General features: G+C 36.9%; 1 protein-coding gene across 6 annotated transcripts in view; it reads right to left on the bottom strand.

Moving 5' to 3' along the window:
* Window positions 1-14,311, bottom strand: part of LOC122789279 (dynamin binding protein) — a 1,317,438-nt gene extending 1,303,127 nt beyond the window's left edge. For all 6 annotated transcript variants that reach the window (XM_044056581.1, XM_044056587.1, XM_044056586.1 and 3 more), the window contains exon 1: window positions 14,197-14,311. The gene's annotated coding sequence lies outside the window, so the exon portion shown is untranslated. The remainder of the gene's footprint in view (window positions 1-14,196) is intronic.
* Between the last annotated feature and the right edge of the window lie 380 nt (window positions 14,312-14,691).

Genomic DNA, 14,691 nt, shown 5'->3' with positions numbered 1-14,691 from the left:
CAAGTGATTACATGCTTTACATCTGTGGCACCTATAAGTACCCTTTCTATTTGACATTTCTTGTTCAGCAGTGCCATCTTTGTTACCAAGTAGTCTTTTTAGATTATTTTTATTCTTGAAGGTGAATCGAGGGGACTCACCAACAATATCTTTAAAGTTTTTCATCAGCAGTGAGTATGGGCCAAAACCTTCTGATAATGCCACATACTCTCTTGTTATCCATACTGTAAGTTAAATTGCAAGTAAGCAGAGTTCTTCAAATTCCTGGTTTCACATTCTTATGTAAATCTGGTCCTTGGTTAGAGAAATATGGTTGGCCTCTTCCATTCCAAATATCATCTTGTTCATTCACCTTTACTAGGTTTTTTTGCACCATAACCACTTGCTTCTAGGTTAGATTGCAAATTCATAAATTCTGAATCAAACTCTTGGTCATTTGTGCAGAGCCTAGAGATCCTTGTTGCTTGTTTTTCAAAAATATTATTAAAGACATGGCCAGGATGCATACTTGACTGATGTAAATAATGGTTTCTCCAGGTTGATTTTCTATATATACTGGTACTCAGACTCGTGTCGGCATGAATGCTGATCTTCACATCCAAGAAATCAATAGTCTCTCGAAGATTTAACTTTGAATTCCAAAAATCCCGTACTACGATTAAGATATTCAGTGAATTCATCCAGTTGGCTTCCATTACCCTCCCATAGGATAAAGATGTCATCCACGAAACGGCCATAATACTTCAGATGACTATACCATGGGTTAGAATGACTCATAACCTTCTCTTTTTCCCATTGGGCCATTACCAAGTTCGAATAGCTGTTTGCACAGGGGGTGCCCATTGCTACCCCCCATGTCTGTAGAAAGAATTCTGAACCATAAACAAAAACATTAGTTTTCAATACAAGTTCCAACAATAGGCATAGGAGAGCAGCATTGAACCCTGCTTGATGCAGGAAGGAGCGAATTGCCTCTATCCCATATTCATTGGGAATAACCGTAAAAAGGCTGTAATGTCCATGGTGACTAACAAGATCTCATTACCCCTCGTCCTGCCTTGGGTTTTGTTAAGTAAATCCATCAGAAAAGATCCAGTGTCTTTTAATACTGCTTCAGCTTTAGGCAAAACTTTTTTCAATTCATATTCTATATATACAAAGATTCAGTGATCCACCCTCTACCAGCAACAATAGGGCGCAAAGGTGGATTACAATCATCTTTGTGCAGTTTCGGGAGACCACTGATACTGGGTATGGTGGGATATTCAGTTTCGAAGAAGTCTGAAAGTTCTTGAGTAAGACGTCTTTCCATCAGAAGTTCATACAGATTGTTACAAAACCTATTAATCATTGTCTCTACTTCCCTTCTGTTTAATTTTTGGTAGGTTTGCCCATCTTGTAGCATCTCATGCATTCTATTCCTATATCAGGTAGCATCCATCACTACCATACTTCCTCCTTTGTTCGCTGGTTTGATAACAATATCAGTCCTATTCCTTAAACTTTTCAGAGCTTCCTTTTCTTTTGAGGTTAAATTGAACTATTTCCTGTTCTTTTTTTCTCTCTCTGGATTTAGCTACTTCGTCTTCACATAGCCAAGAAAATAACTGTAGGATGATGGATCGGATTAAAGTCACTTGGCTTTTTATAACAAGCCTTTCCCCCATTGATTTAAGTTCCAAATATAGATTTTAAAGGTCACATTCCTAGCAAACATCCTGATGTCTAAAGTTCAGAGGCTAGTGCAGGTAGAAAACTGAGGCCTTTGTTCAGTAATGACATTTCCTCTGAACTTAGTTCTATCTGAGAAATAATTTATTACCAGACTTGATTTTTCATAGGTCACATCATTGATTTTTTTCTTTTTCCTCTCTTGACTCATTCCTTTTGCATTCCTTTGGGGCTGTTTCACACAAAACAGTAAGGGCAATGCATCAATCTTTCATCTGGTCTAGTCCCTGATGCAGAGTCAAAATGTGGATTCAGAATGCACTTCTGTCATTACCTGTGATGCCATGCTAGTACTAGCCTCCCTTATATCTCTGGAATTGCAAAATTCCTTTCCTCTTGTCCAGAATCAGATTTATTACTTTGGCTGGCAGAAGGTAGTATTTCTTCATTGGTAGTGGAGATAGTAACTTCTCTTCTCCTCTCCTTCTTATCCCATTATAAGGTCTTTTACCAAAATTTCTATTTCCTGTTCTTTCTTCTACGTCATTCCTGGGCTATTCAAAGATGTAAATTTCTATTTCCTGTTCTTTCTTCTATGTCATTCCTGGGCCATTCAAAGATGTGCCCTTGTTTGAAATCTTGGTAGTGGCGTGCTAATTATCCCATTATAAGGTCTTTTACCAAAATTTCTATTTCCTGTTCTTTCTTCTACGTCATTCCTGGGCTATTCAAAGATGTATCTTCTATGTCATTCCTGGGCCATTCAAAGATGTGCCCTTGTTTGAAATCTTGGTAGTGGCGTGCTAATTTCCTAGTTTTTTGCTCTTTATGTTTGGTGTCATAGACACTTATCTTAAACTGTAACGTTTCCAGTTTACGAATAGAGGCCTCCCCTAGAGGCATATTTTCAAGCTCTGTTTATTCTTGATGCCAAGTGCAACTTTCTCTTCTTCTGGTCTAAAATACTCAATTAACAGATTCATGTATTTTAGGCTCATATCCAGATTAATAGCCTGCCATTGTGCAAGTAAATCCGGGTAGGTATTGCCCTAAGTCGGAAGACATTTCACTCTCATGCCTCTGGGGACAATTTCATGACATATACAGGCCTCCAAGTGGAATCGCTGCCATTGAAGCCTTTTAAGTTTAAAGGCAGCATTTTCCACTTTATGAAAGATGGTATAAAAATCAGTTTCTTCATTATTAGACATGCTATAATCAGTCTCATTTCCAAGATTCAGTTGTATCAAAGGATTATTGAGCTCACCAACAAACTCAGACAGCACTGAGGAATTCTTCATCTTCTCTTTAGGTATCAATCAGCAGATTCTTCACCTCGATTCACATTCAAGAATAAAAAGAATCTAAAAAGACTACTTTGTAAAAAAGATGGCACTGCTGAACAAGAAATGTCAAACAGAAAGGGTACTTATAGGTGCCACATATGTAAAGCATGTAATCACTTGGATAGTGACAATAAGTTTATACATCCGGGCACGAACCATATCTACAGTTTCAATACATATGCAAGCTGCAATACACAACATCTAATTTATCTTGCTTGCTGTACACATTGTACTGCTTTTTACATAGGCAAAACAGATCAGCTTTTTAAAAATCGGATCCTGCGTCACCTTACAGATATTAAGAAATTGGATCTCACAAATGCTCTTGCAGCACATGTTGCCAGCAATCCCACCCACCGCTTTAAATTCAGAGTGGTGGAAGTAATTCCCATGAGTTTACGAGAAGGGGATATTAAAAAGAGAACTGAACTATGTGAATCCAGCTGGATAACCAACTTGCCAGCCAACCATCTACCATTTCTCAATAGTGTTGCCCCATTAAAACCTATGCTGAAAGCAAGAAAAAAAGAGCGTAGCTTCTAGAAAGGAAGATTAATGGACAAATGGATAAATTATGGCAGTGGAATATAACAGCTGCAATTTATTCTATGCTTTGCCAAGTTGTTCTGTGAATATATTTACATCATTTGCAGTTTAATTATCTGAGGCAGAGACTGGTAAAAACAAGGAAAGCTGCAGCAGTGATTATCTACAATGTGGTGCAGCCTTATTATGGCAATGGGATACAAGAGCTGCAAGTTATTTTTATGGCTCGTCAAGTTGTTCTGCAAATATATTTACATGAGGCAGAGACTGGTAAAAACAAGAAAAGCTGCAGCAGTGATTATCTACAATACCCTTTGTGGTGCAACCTTATTATTATGGCAATGGGATACAAGAGCTACAAATTATTTTTATGGCTCGTCAGGTTGTTCTGCGAATATATTTACATAATTTGAAGTTTAATTATTCAAGGCAGAGACTGATAAAAACAAGGAATGCTGTAGCAGTGATAACACTCTTTGTGGGGCATTATTTTATGCTGAATCTGTGACCAGGCAGCATTTTCTATAGAACAAGGAGTAAATGGCTAAGAATACTTCAGGAGGCATAGAGTATGTTACTCTGAAAACCAAATGGATACATGTATTAATTCGCTATACTGTGTAATATGCACATAATAGGAATTTATATGCAAGAGCACCAAAGCTATTGCACTTATAAAACTGTATCATATGAGCTACTTGCTTCTGTGAAGTACTGCATATTGTTGAATGAACTGAACAACAATATGTTTTGGCAACCAAAAAGGTGTTCAGTCCCTTCGATGCTATTGGATAGCTACAGGACAAGAAAATCGTAGATTGGATATTTGAAGGCATAAATATGATTGGCTATAACAAGAAGCAGGATTTATGCTGTATGCAAATCATTAACTTTGTTGCTATTGGATAGTTCTGCCACTAGGATACCAGACATGGCTCACAGCAAGACACAGGAGATATGCTGTATGCAAACTAATGAGTTTTCACTGGTTATGACTATGTGTCTGGAACACTGACTGGTTTATTCTGTCTTTAAATTCAGGGTGAACACAGCTAAGACATATGATCTGATGAAGGCTAGTAAGCCGAAAGCGCTCATGGAATTTTACTGTGATCCTGTTTTTGTTGTTTTTACTGAAGATTAAAGTTTGTTTTTAACATTTTTACAGCTGTGGTGGAACCGAGGATTTTTTCCCTACTACATTTAACATATTCCCATTTAAATATAATCTGCATTGCATATATTGTCTTTGCTACTATCATCAGTCCAACATTACAAATAACTGCTGAATTCCTGCCTTCCCTTAAACCTCACTCCTCGTCCTGAACATTATTATGCATGTATTGTCCCACAATTTCCATTTACTTCTATGTAATTTGCTCCTTCCCTTTTCTAAAGATCCCTCTTCCAATTATGTAATCTATTTTATAATATTCAATACTTCAAATATAGCCTGTGTAGACATTGCTTATCATTTGCTAGTAAATGCTTTTTAGCAGCCAACACAATTAAACCTAATATGACCAATTAAACTCCTGTTTCCCAGCTCAAAAGAAAAAAGTTCCTTATTTACATATATTTGCTCACCCAATACTTCTGATGTAGTACTCTGTAGGAATTTTTTTTAATTTGCCAACTCATTAAACTCCCAAGACATATGTTCTTAGCAACCTCTTTCTTCACCATCACACCTCCAACACTTGCTATCTACCTGAGAAAAAATGACATTGTAAGCCTGCTTGTGATATAAAAATACCTATGCAATCACTTCCAAGCAAATATCCTAAACCTTCTGGACTTGGTTGCATATTTGGGAGCCATACATACATCTTCCCATTGTTTTCTTGCAAAAGCTTCCCAGCCTCCTCACAATCTTTTTTAACCTCTTCTGATTGATCATTATGGTTAGCATGCAAAATTTTATATACCCTACTCATTATACCTTTTTTTTAACAGTTACTTCTATTCCAGATTCAATTAAAAACGGTATCAGAGCAGATCTATCACGTCAACCCCCCCCCCTGTCAATCCCCCTGTCCCTTTCTCTTTTTCTGTGCTTTGAGATAAAAGCCCTGGTAGGGAAGGCAGTCTAGCCTGCAATCAAAAAGTCTTCTTCACCTCATCCCACTGTATTGCTTTTCCCATTAGAGTTATTTGCTCCATACCTTAGTTCCTTTCCTAGGTCTCTCCAGTAAATTCCAGCTACCTTTTGCCTATATTTTGTAACCCTACTTGCAGTCATCCATATTGGCAAAATCACTTCACTTATTGACTTAGTTCTTAGAATACTTTCTGCTACTTTATGACTGTAATATTCTGTATGGTTATTATTCTCCTTAAGAATCTGTATCCAAAATCCCACTCTCTCTCTCCATTACTTCAACATAATCTTTTTCCATTTTGAATTATAACCTTCTGCTTGTGCTATGTATATGAGCCTTAACTGTGTAGCTCTAAAATAACCCTTCAGATCACATAAACCTAAATCACTCTGTTCTATTTGGAAGGATAAACATCTCACTTAACTCTTGCCCTCTTTCCCTCAGATATTTTTTTTCATTGTTTATTAATTACGGTCTATAACTTCTCCTTAGGTTGATAAATGTATGCCTGACCCATACACAAAACTAAAAGGGATTAAAAAACTTTTCACTACTTCCATCTTACTATCCATACATAAGAGTTTCCAGTTTCTCAATTTTTTATCATCTTTTGTTTAGTCTCTTCATACAAATATTTAGCTGCCATAACAGAAGCCTTTCTAATCCATGCTCCTAAATACTTCATCTTATCAGGTCCTCATAAGTATGAGTATTGCTGAACCAATTTGTGAGTGTGTGCATAATTTATGGATATAGCCTTTATCTTCATTAATGTTATACTCCAAAAAAACCTAACACTGTCTTAAAATGTTCCACAACACTGAGATGCCCTTTTCTGCATTTATCAGGTACAAAATAATATCTGCAAATAAAGCCAACTTTTCTTCATTACCATACCAATTATATCCTTGTATTTCTGAGTCCCTTATTTTCCTTGCCAGTGGGTTTAAATAAAAAGCAATTAACAAAGGAGAAAGAGAACATCCCTGCCTGGTTCCCCTGTTCAAACAGAAATTATCAAACAGGAACCCACCCACTTTAATTGTCAACTTCGATCCCTCATATATCCTCCTAATCAACCTTACAATTTTAATCAGGTAATGCAACTGCTTCTAGTGCCCTTATCATAAAATCCCTGCTTACCTTGTCAAAAGCTCTCTCTGCATCAAGACCCACCAACAACAGAGGTATTTTCATGCATTCTGCTTCCATCTGGATCATCATTGTTCTAATCATGTTATCAAATGTTTGCATCCTCTACAAAGCCACACTAATCTATATGTAAAGATTTTGGAAACACCTTTGCCATTATTTTACCTAGTATACACAACTACTTTATAAAATTGTGGTTTAAAATTGAAAAGGGTCTAAATGAAGCTGTGTCTGTCAGCTTAAGGTAACACAGCCACCACAGCTTTCTCCAAGATGTTGGTGCTTCCCCTCCTTTTAAAATAATTTTAAACAAATTCTTCCAGATTTCCATCACGTTCTACCCTCATAATTTTCAAACTTCCACAGGAATACTATCTGTTCTTGGAGACTTTCCCGTTTCCTTTGTTTTTATCTCATCACCTCCTATCTTAACCGTTAGTTGCTGAGCCTCATCTATCTCTAACCTTGGCATTAAGTCTTCCATAAATATTTCCATTTGTACTCTCTTGATTTCTACATATGTCTGCTTTATACAAATTTTCATAAAATTTCTGTAAAATCTCTAAAACCTCAACAGGATCTCTGGTTATTTTTGTTATAGGTTCCACAAGTTTGGAAAAAATCCTTTCAATCTTCTGTTGCCTAAGCTGATGTGCTAAAAGTTTTTGTGCTCTGGAGTTATCAAAAATTAGTTGTTTAACTGCAATCTTTCTAAACTCATGCATATTACTCAGATACTCTCTTATTTTCTCTTTAGCACTTTGCATTTGCTTCTCCTCTTCTAGCACTCTGCATTTGCTTCTCCTCTTCTTCTGTGTGAGACTCTCCTTATTCTGTAATACTTTAACCTTTGTCAGCACCCTAAGTAATTCCTATTACCATTTAACCACATCTCAACCATATTTCTTTCTTTTATTTTGATCCTATTTGTAACCTTTGTCAGCCCCTTAAGTAATTTCTATTATTTCTTAACAATATCTCTCTTACCTTGACCCTATTTTTAATCTCCATTTTCATTTTCTCCCAGTCACTAGCTATAACTTCTGAAGATGTTTTTATCTTCCCTTATAAGTCTTGACTAATTTTCCCTACCCTCTCCTTAAATTTTTCTCTTTTTAAAAGGTGAGTGAGAAAACACCAGTGTCATTTTTACTTCATTACCCTGCATGTTTACCTTAGTTTTTACTGGTGCATGATTAAAGTAGTTATTGGATGTGTGTCAACGCTTTCAGTTAAATGCACATGCTCCTGAGACATATAATTTCTATCTAGTCTAGCCCTTGGAGAATAACATGTAAATGCTGTCAGAGCTCCTGCTACCAAATTCACATCTTCAATATCAAATATTTTCATTTATTATGATGTCCCTACTAGGTCCCCTTTATACAGCCTCACTATTGTAAATCAAATTCCAGCCCTCATCTATAAATAATATTCCCTGCTAAAGCCGATTGCTGCCAACATTTTCATAAGTTCCATAATAGCATTTTCCCCTCCCTTGCCAATAGCCCATTACTACCAAAAGTCTACCATTTTTTGTCTGTTATCCTTATCTATTACTATTGTAGCCCCTCTAGCAATTAGTACAATTACCCCCTTTCATTTGTCCCTGATTTTCTGCTGAATATCAATTCTAAAATCCTCTGTTATATTCACATGCTCACTTATTTCTAAATGTGTCAACTGTAGCACTATTTGCACTCTGCATTTCTTAATACAATTCAATACTCTTTCCTTTTTATCTATATCTGCAAAGTTATTCATGTTCCAGAATAATATGGACAAAAACACCTGTTTACAGCTTAAACCAAAGGCAGTAATCTAGACATTCACCCCTGTAAAATAAAAAGAGAAATTATCATAATTCTATAAATAATATAATCAGTGCACTTTTACACCTCATCCTTACCCCAGCAGCTCAAGATCACAGCAGATAAATGTTAAACTTGCTTTTGTCCAGCTTTTTTTCTCTTGTTATGTTTTACTTATTTATTTGTCTTTGTTTACCAGGAAAGCCCGACTAGGTAATACCCATTTTCAGCGCGGCCCAGAGAGAAAAACTTTATTTGCTTACATTGCATTATACTAAATTCCACTTAAACACAGAGTAGTTATATTTCTATTTCTATTTATACACAAACAGTAGCTATATTTATACAGTCTAATATGTAACAGAGGTGGAAGTTACTAAAGATAAAGCCCGTGTGCAACTTAGTGGATTGTACAGGCAGCAGTTATGTATAAAAAAAGTTGTCATTTCCGTGACAGATTGATTGTGTTCCCCATATGATACTCTCCAAATACTCTCCTTAAACAGAATACTCTCCTTAAACAGAATACAAAGTCTAAAGTTATATTGTAAAACCTACATGTCTTACAACTAAAAGTAGTAATTGTTTATTTTAATATATACAACAATCACTGAAAAAGAGTCTCCCCCACATTTAAACTACCCCAGTACACACTACACAAAACTGTTTTACTGTATATAACGTTTTATATGTTTTATACAAATACTAATGAGAACAAAATTTGTTTACTTACAGTTAGTTCCCCCCTTTTAGTGTCCTTCTAAACGTAATGATATAAAGTGGGGTATATGCTATACAGCCTACTCACAACTTTAACAAAGTCAGCAAAAGTCCTGTGCTTTTCAGCCACTTTTTCTTGCAAAACCACATTTCACAAATGTAGTAAGATGCTTTATAGTTTTAAATTTATTCACTAATTTCAGAGTTTCTGATCTTCTTCCTGTCCATCTCCAAACAGACTTTGGTTTAAGTCCAATTTACTGCTGATTCTTCTAGTCAACTCCTGTGCATTTTTTCTGTCTCTCAAGCATTTTAATTTGGACAACTGGAAAATGTTTCACTTGCAATGGCTCTCTCTATGAACCTTATCATCAGAAAAATATGGCCAGGTTTAGACCATAGCACTCGATGTGCCCTTATAACAAATTTTATTGTGGAACACCAGTCCATTTGCTTATTTCTGCTTTCATTAAATTAATATCATCTGTTCCTTCCAGTTCCTCTGGTATAGCAGAAAATTCCAGGTTTTCTCTACATGTTCTGTCTTCTAACTCTACTATTTTTTTTAAACAGTTCTTCTTGAGAGACCTCATTCAGCCAGCTTTTTCAGGTCAACCTCTGATTTTTGCAGTTTTATCAGTTCATCTGAATGGCTAGTTAGTGCCTATTCTATACTTTAGAGTATTTTGTTGTTTGACTCAATATATTCCTTCAGTGCTACATTTATTTTAATCACCTCCGAGTACATTTGATTTATTATTTCCTCTAAATTACTGGAAACCATTTCTTGAACCAAAGCTGAAGCTTGAACTGCTTTTTGCTGAACAGCTACAAAATTCTTCCCAAACAGTGTTTTCTCTTCACCTTTTCTGACTGATTTTCTTTCAGGTTTTATAAATGTCTTTGCTGGGATCCAGGCAGTGTATTTACTAGCCAGTAACTGAATTTTTACCAAAAAAACATTTTAAATGCACTCCTTTTTCTCAGTTTCTGTTTTTACACTGGGAGAAGTTATTCCTAACAGAATCCTTAAGATCTTTGCTGCTCTATTTCACCATGTTTTTGAGATGGGGGAAGGGGCTTCTTTTAGCTATTCATTAGTTTTTCTTTCTTTTTATACAGTTTATTGATGCAAATGTTCTACCAAAGAGATCTCTGCATTTATCATACTTAAGGTGGACAAGTACTGACTTCTCAATGCAACTATTTAAGTGATTGCAAAAGTCACAGGCGAGGGTAGCAGCCCTTTTTGCTGGGTCCTTGATATAAGAATTCTAGGGCAGCTATGTATGACCCTGTAACAACAGTTGATGTAGCAAACAGAAGAGAGAACCATAAGCAAAAACAACAGCGATGAACATCCTTACACTACAAGAAAGCATTGCAAATAGGAAGAGAGCAACTACAAAAACACAAGCAAAAATATTAGTTTTGCTCAAGATTGTACTCACATTGAGAACACAATAACCAGAAATATAGCACAGTGGGTCAGGAGGTTCCCAGCGCAGGGAGTTTTTGCTGGATAAGCGGTTGTTCACAACTGAGCACCTCAATACAGGGCAGTAACTCAACCAAGACCCTCTGGTTAAATTATTATAGCACTTTGTGGCAGCATCCAACTATTGCCTTTGAATACAGTACACAACAGTGCTTAAATCTTCTGCTCTTTGCATAGCAGGACCTAGACAGTGTGGGAATGAACTTAAAAAGTTTCAAATGTACAGGTTATGTCTGGTAAATGGCAGCTTAATGCAGCACAGCCAACTAGAGTGCAATGTCGTGCAACTACTTGCAATTTACAAAACAGTCTACCAATCCAAAACTTGATACTGAAACAGCCTATAACAATCAGATACCTAAAACAACCAGCATATATCTCGCTTATCTCAAGAGAAAGTACTAAAGTATTCTAAATAAAATCACCAAGGCAGTAGCAGTGTCTTTTAAATCAGACAGACATGGAGCAAATATAGTACAGCACTGCATGGTTTGATGCAACCCAAACACAAAATTGCAAGTCTGTGCAACTGCTCACAATTTAAAAAGCAAGCTCAAGTGTAACTATCCAATCTAAAACCTCACTGCTGAAACAGGGGTAAACTCAATGGAATGGAGTTTTAATATGCTTGCTCTCAATGATGAGGACTTCTGATAAATCTGACAAACAGTGTTTTCCTGAATTCAAATGCAAATAGTAAAGCAAGCTACTGACTCTGCTGATAGATTTTAGTTCTAACACCCAGTAAAGGTAAAACACTTAATTATCACAGATGTTTAGACAAATTTCTGTCTTAACATTTTGCTTTATTCCTTTTTAAAATCTGCACATCAATGACAATGTAATGAGGTTTAAGATGACTAAACACTAGATTTATCATCCTGGAGACCTCCAATATTACTCCCTTATCCAGCTCTAAACTGTTACCTTTACACTTTCATTAAATGCCACTGAAAACTGCTCCAACAATCTTCCCATTAATAAAATCTCCTCGATCTTCTGCCTCTTCATAATTGCAGTATTTTCCCAGTCTCCTCCATACCATCCTCCATATACCTCCTATGTATCACTGTTTTGTTCTTTCTCCTGAAAATAATCATTGGGCTATGTCATCAATTTTGTCATGTATTATTTTTTTCCTGGATTGCCTATTTTTTCCCCTTTTTATGGTTACAGTGTGTAAACCTGTAGAGCTTTTCTTCCCAGGCCTCATTAAAAAGTGGTCTTACATGACCCAGTTGGATGATCGTGGAAATCAAGCACAAATAAATAATAGTTACAGTATGGCACCTTGGGACGATACCCCATGGGTGTCATCCACAGGAAATTTACCATATGAGGCCCATTAGAAGGAGACACTGGGATAGACTCAAGACTCTTTGTGGAAATTATAACTCAGCTGGCCTGGAAATACCACAGGATCCTGAAAAATAACCTAAAGACTGTTGCTATGGGTACAGAGGTCTGGTGTTCCCAGCTCAACATGCCATCACATGGAACCTCATCAAGATAAGCTATTTAGGAATGTGCAGTAAATCCATCAGTACTGGGTTGGAGGATGCCTTCTATGCCAGACACAGGTCACCTCTTAGCAGGTCTCTAGGAAACCATGTAATGTGACAGGGCTTTGAGTCGGTCCTTATAGGACATATTTGTTTAGGCCTTGCATCTCTGTGGGAATTCGACTTGCAGTCTTCTCAAGGAAATGAAAACCAATATAAATTATTGTAAAACAAACTTCTCAAGTACATAACTCGAACATTTATAATAAATTTCCCTAATCTGATGCATAAACCCAAATCATCTCGGAGTCTCTTCCAGATGATGGCGAACTGTTCCAGAATGACAGGTGTAGAAGTTGATCAGCTCAAGTGTGTACTACATTCTAAAATACTGTCAGTGTTCTTAATCATCACTGTAGTCCTTAATCGCTTGGGATGCTTAATAATAAACACATTCAAGACACTGCCATGACACAGTTACAAAAAATAAATAAATAAATAATAATTACTACTGTTAATGATACAAATTTCTACACAAGATCCACACCAAATGATACATTATGAGTTACCTAAATACCATCTATAGCTGTACACATCTGCAAGCCCCAATGACTGACTATTTTGCCAATCACTACCAAAAAGGTCTGGCATTTACAATAGTGACTGAAACAGCCCACAGTGCAGAAGAATCATGCTGCCTAAAGCATGGTGCTTAATCACCCACTAGTTATTTTGGGTCAAAGAGAAGCCTGGAGTACTAGTAAATCTTGCCAAGAGAGGGGAGGAAAGATAAACAATCTATAGGCAGCTCACTTGTATCTCAGGGCAAGTATATGGTTTCTTTGTAGCACCACCTGCATCTTGTTACTCGAAGTGTTAAAAAGAAGTAAAACCCTTGAAAAAGAAGCTCACACTAAAAGCAGATGCTTTAGAAGGCAGCAATCAAGCTGACCTGAATTTTCTGCAGTGGTAGTACTGCACATATGCCAAAAGTGGCCTTTTGTACAAAAATGTCATCTACATTAATGATGGTAGCCATCACAACTGCTATGCCTCTAGCAGGGTTAAGCCTGTTATGGTAAGGATTCAGAGGGCAAGGATAACTTGACAGGCACTTGACAAATAACTAAAGAGATCAGAAAATCTGGAGTAGGAGCCACCATATGCAGGCAGACCTCTTAGTACATATTAAAAATATAAAATAAAAGGAAGTGTGCATTCTATACTTTGAATTTCATTAAAGAAGTATGCATTTCTGAAACTATGGGCACAAAGGCAAGATGCTTGGCACTGAGTCCACACTTCTACCAACACTAGCAGAATTATTTTCCTACTGCAAATAAGTCCAGAGCATTTCTGAAACCGTGCTTAAATCTTTTCTTGTAATGTCTATAATGTACAACATGCTCCAACCTACTAGCACAAGATCTAGTACATACAAAGGCCCTACTTTATACATGCCTAATCCCAGCAAAACATGGGCACTACCAGGAAGTCAGCAGGGTATACAGCTCAGAGTGCCAGATGGCAACCCTATTTCAAAACGATTACGAATATATTTTCTACTTAAATAATGCTCCGGTGCTGTCTCTTATGAAGCATTCTTGTCTACCTTAAGTACTCTTCTGCCTTCGTAAGCAATGCTTAAGTGTTAAGCTAAGGCTACTTTACGCACAGTTCACAAAGCTTAAGCAGAAGCTTAGCTCCCCCAAACTAAGAGTGCCCACCCTTACTTTACCCTAATTTGCTAACGGGCCGCACAGTTTCACACACTCCCTAGAATAATGCGTAGTTTAATCCTTTCTAATAAGACTCATTGACAAAGCACCACGTCATTATCTTACTTACTTCGCCCGATGAACCATAGCTAGCCATGGATCGCTTAAGTTCTGTCCGTCCCGTTAGATCTCGTCGCTCTCAGGGCGCTCCCACACTCAGAAGAGGTAAAAGGAAGAGTTCTTGTAGTAGCACCGCCCATCAATGTGCTTACGTTTTTAAAGGGCGGATTTTGCTCCAGACTATTTCAGGTCCGCCTATCATCTTCCTCTTTCACGATAGAAGGCGTGAAACGGTGGTAAAGTATCGGACAGCTATAGTTCTTAAGTAGGCGGGATGTACACGGTAAATACGAGCTCTTCAGTGAATGGTATACAAAAATAATAAATCAAAAAGTTTTGAAGAAAAGTTCTGAGGTACGGCTATGTACGTCTAGACACGCCTCTAAACATGAAAACTGAGCGACATACTACGTGTGGAAGTTCTCTGTGATAAAAAGGAGCTGTGGCCTTATTTTTAATTCGTTTATTGTAATTTTGGAAATATTTCGTATTGACACCTTAAGTT

The sequence above is a fragment of the Protopterus annectens genome, chromosome 14.part0, assembly GCF_019279795.1.
Source record: "Protopterus annectens isolate FY-2018-M chromosome 14.part0, PAN1.0, whole genome shotgun sequence".
Lineage (NCBI taxonomy): Eukaryota > Metazoa > Chordata > Ceratodontiformes > Protopteridae > Protopterus > Protopterus annectens.
Note: the sequence above shows the minus strand (reverse complement) of the source record. Positions and strands in the feature narration are given on the sequence as shown.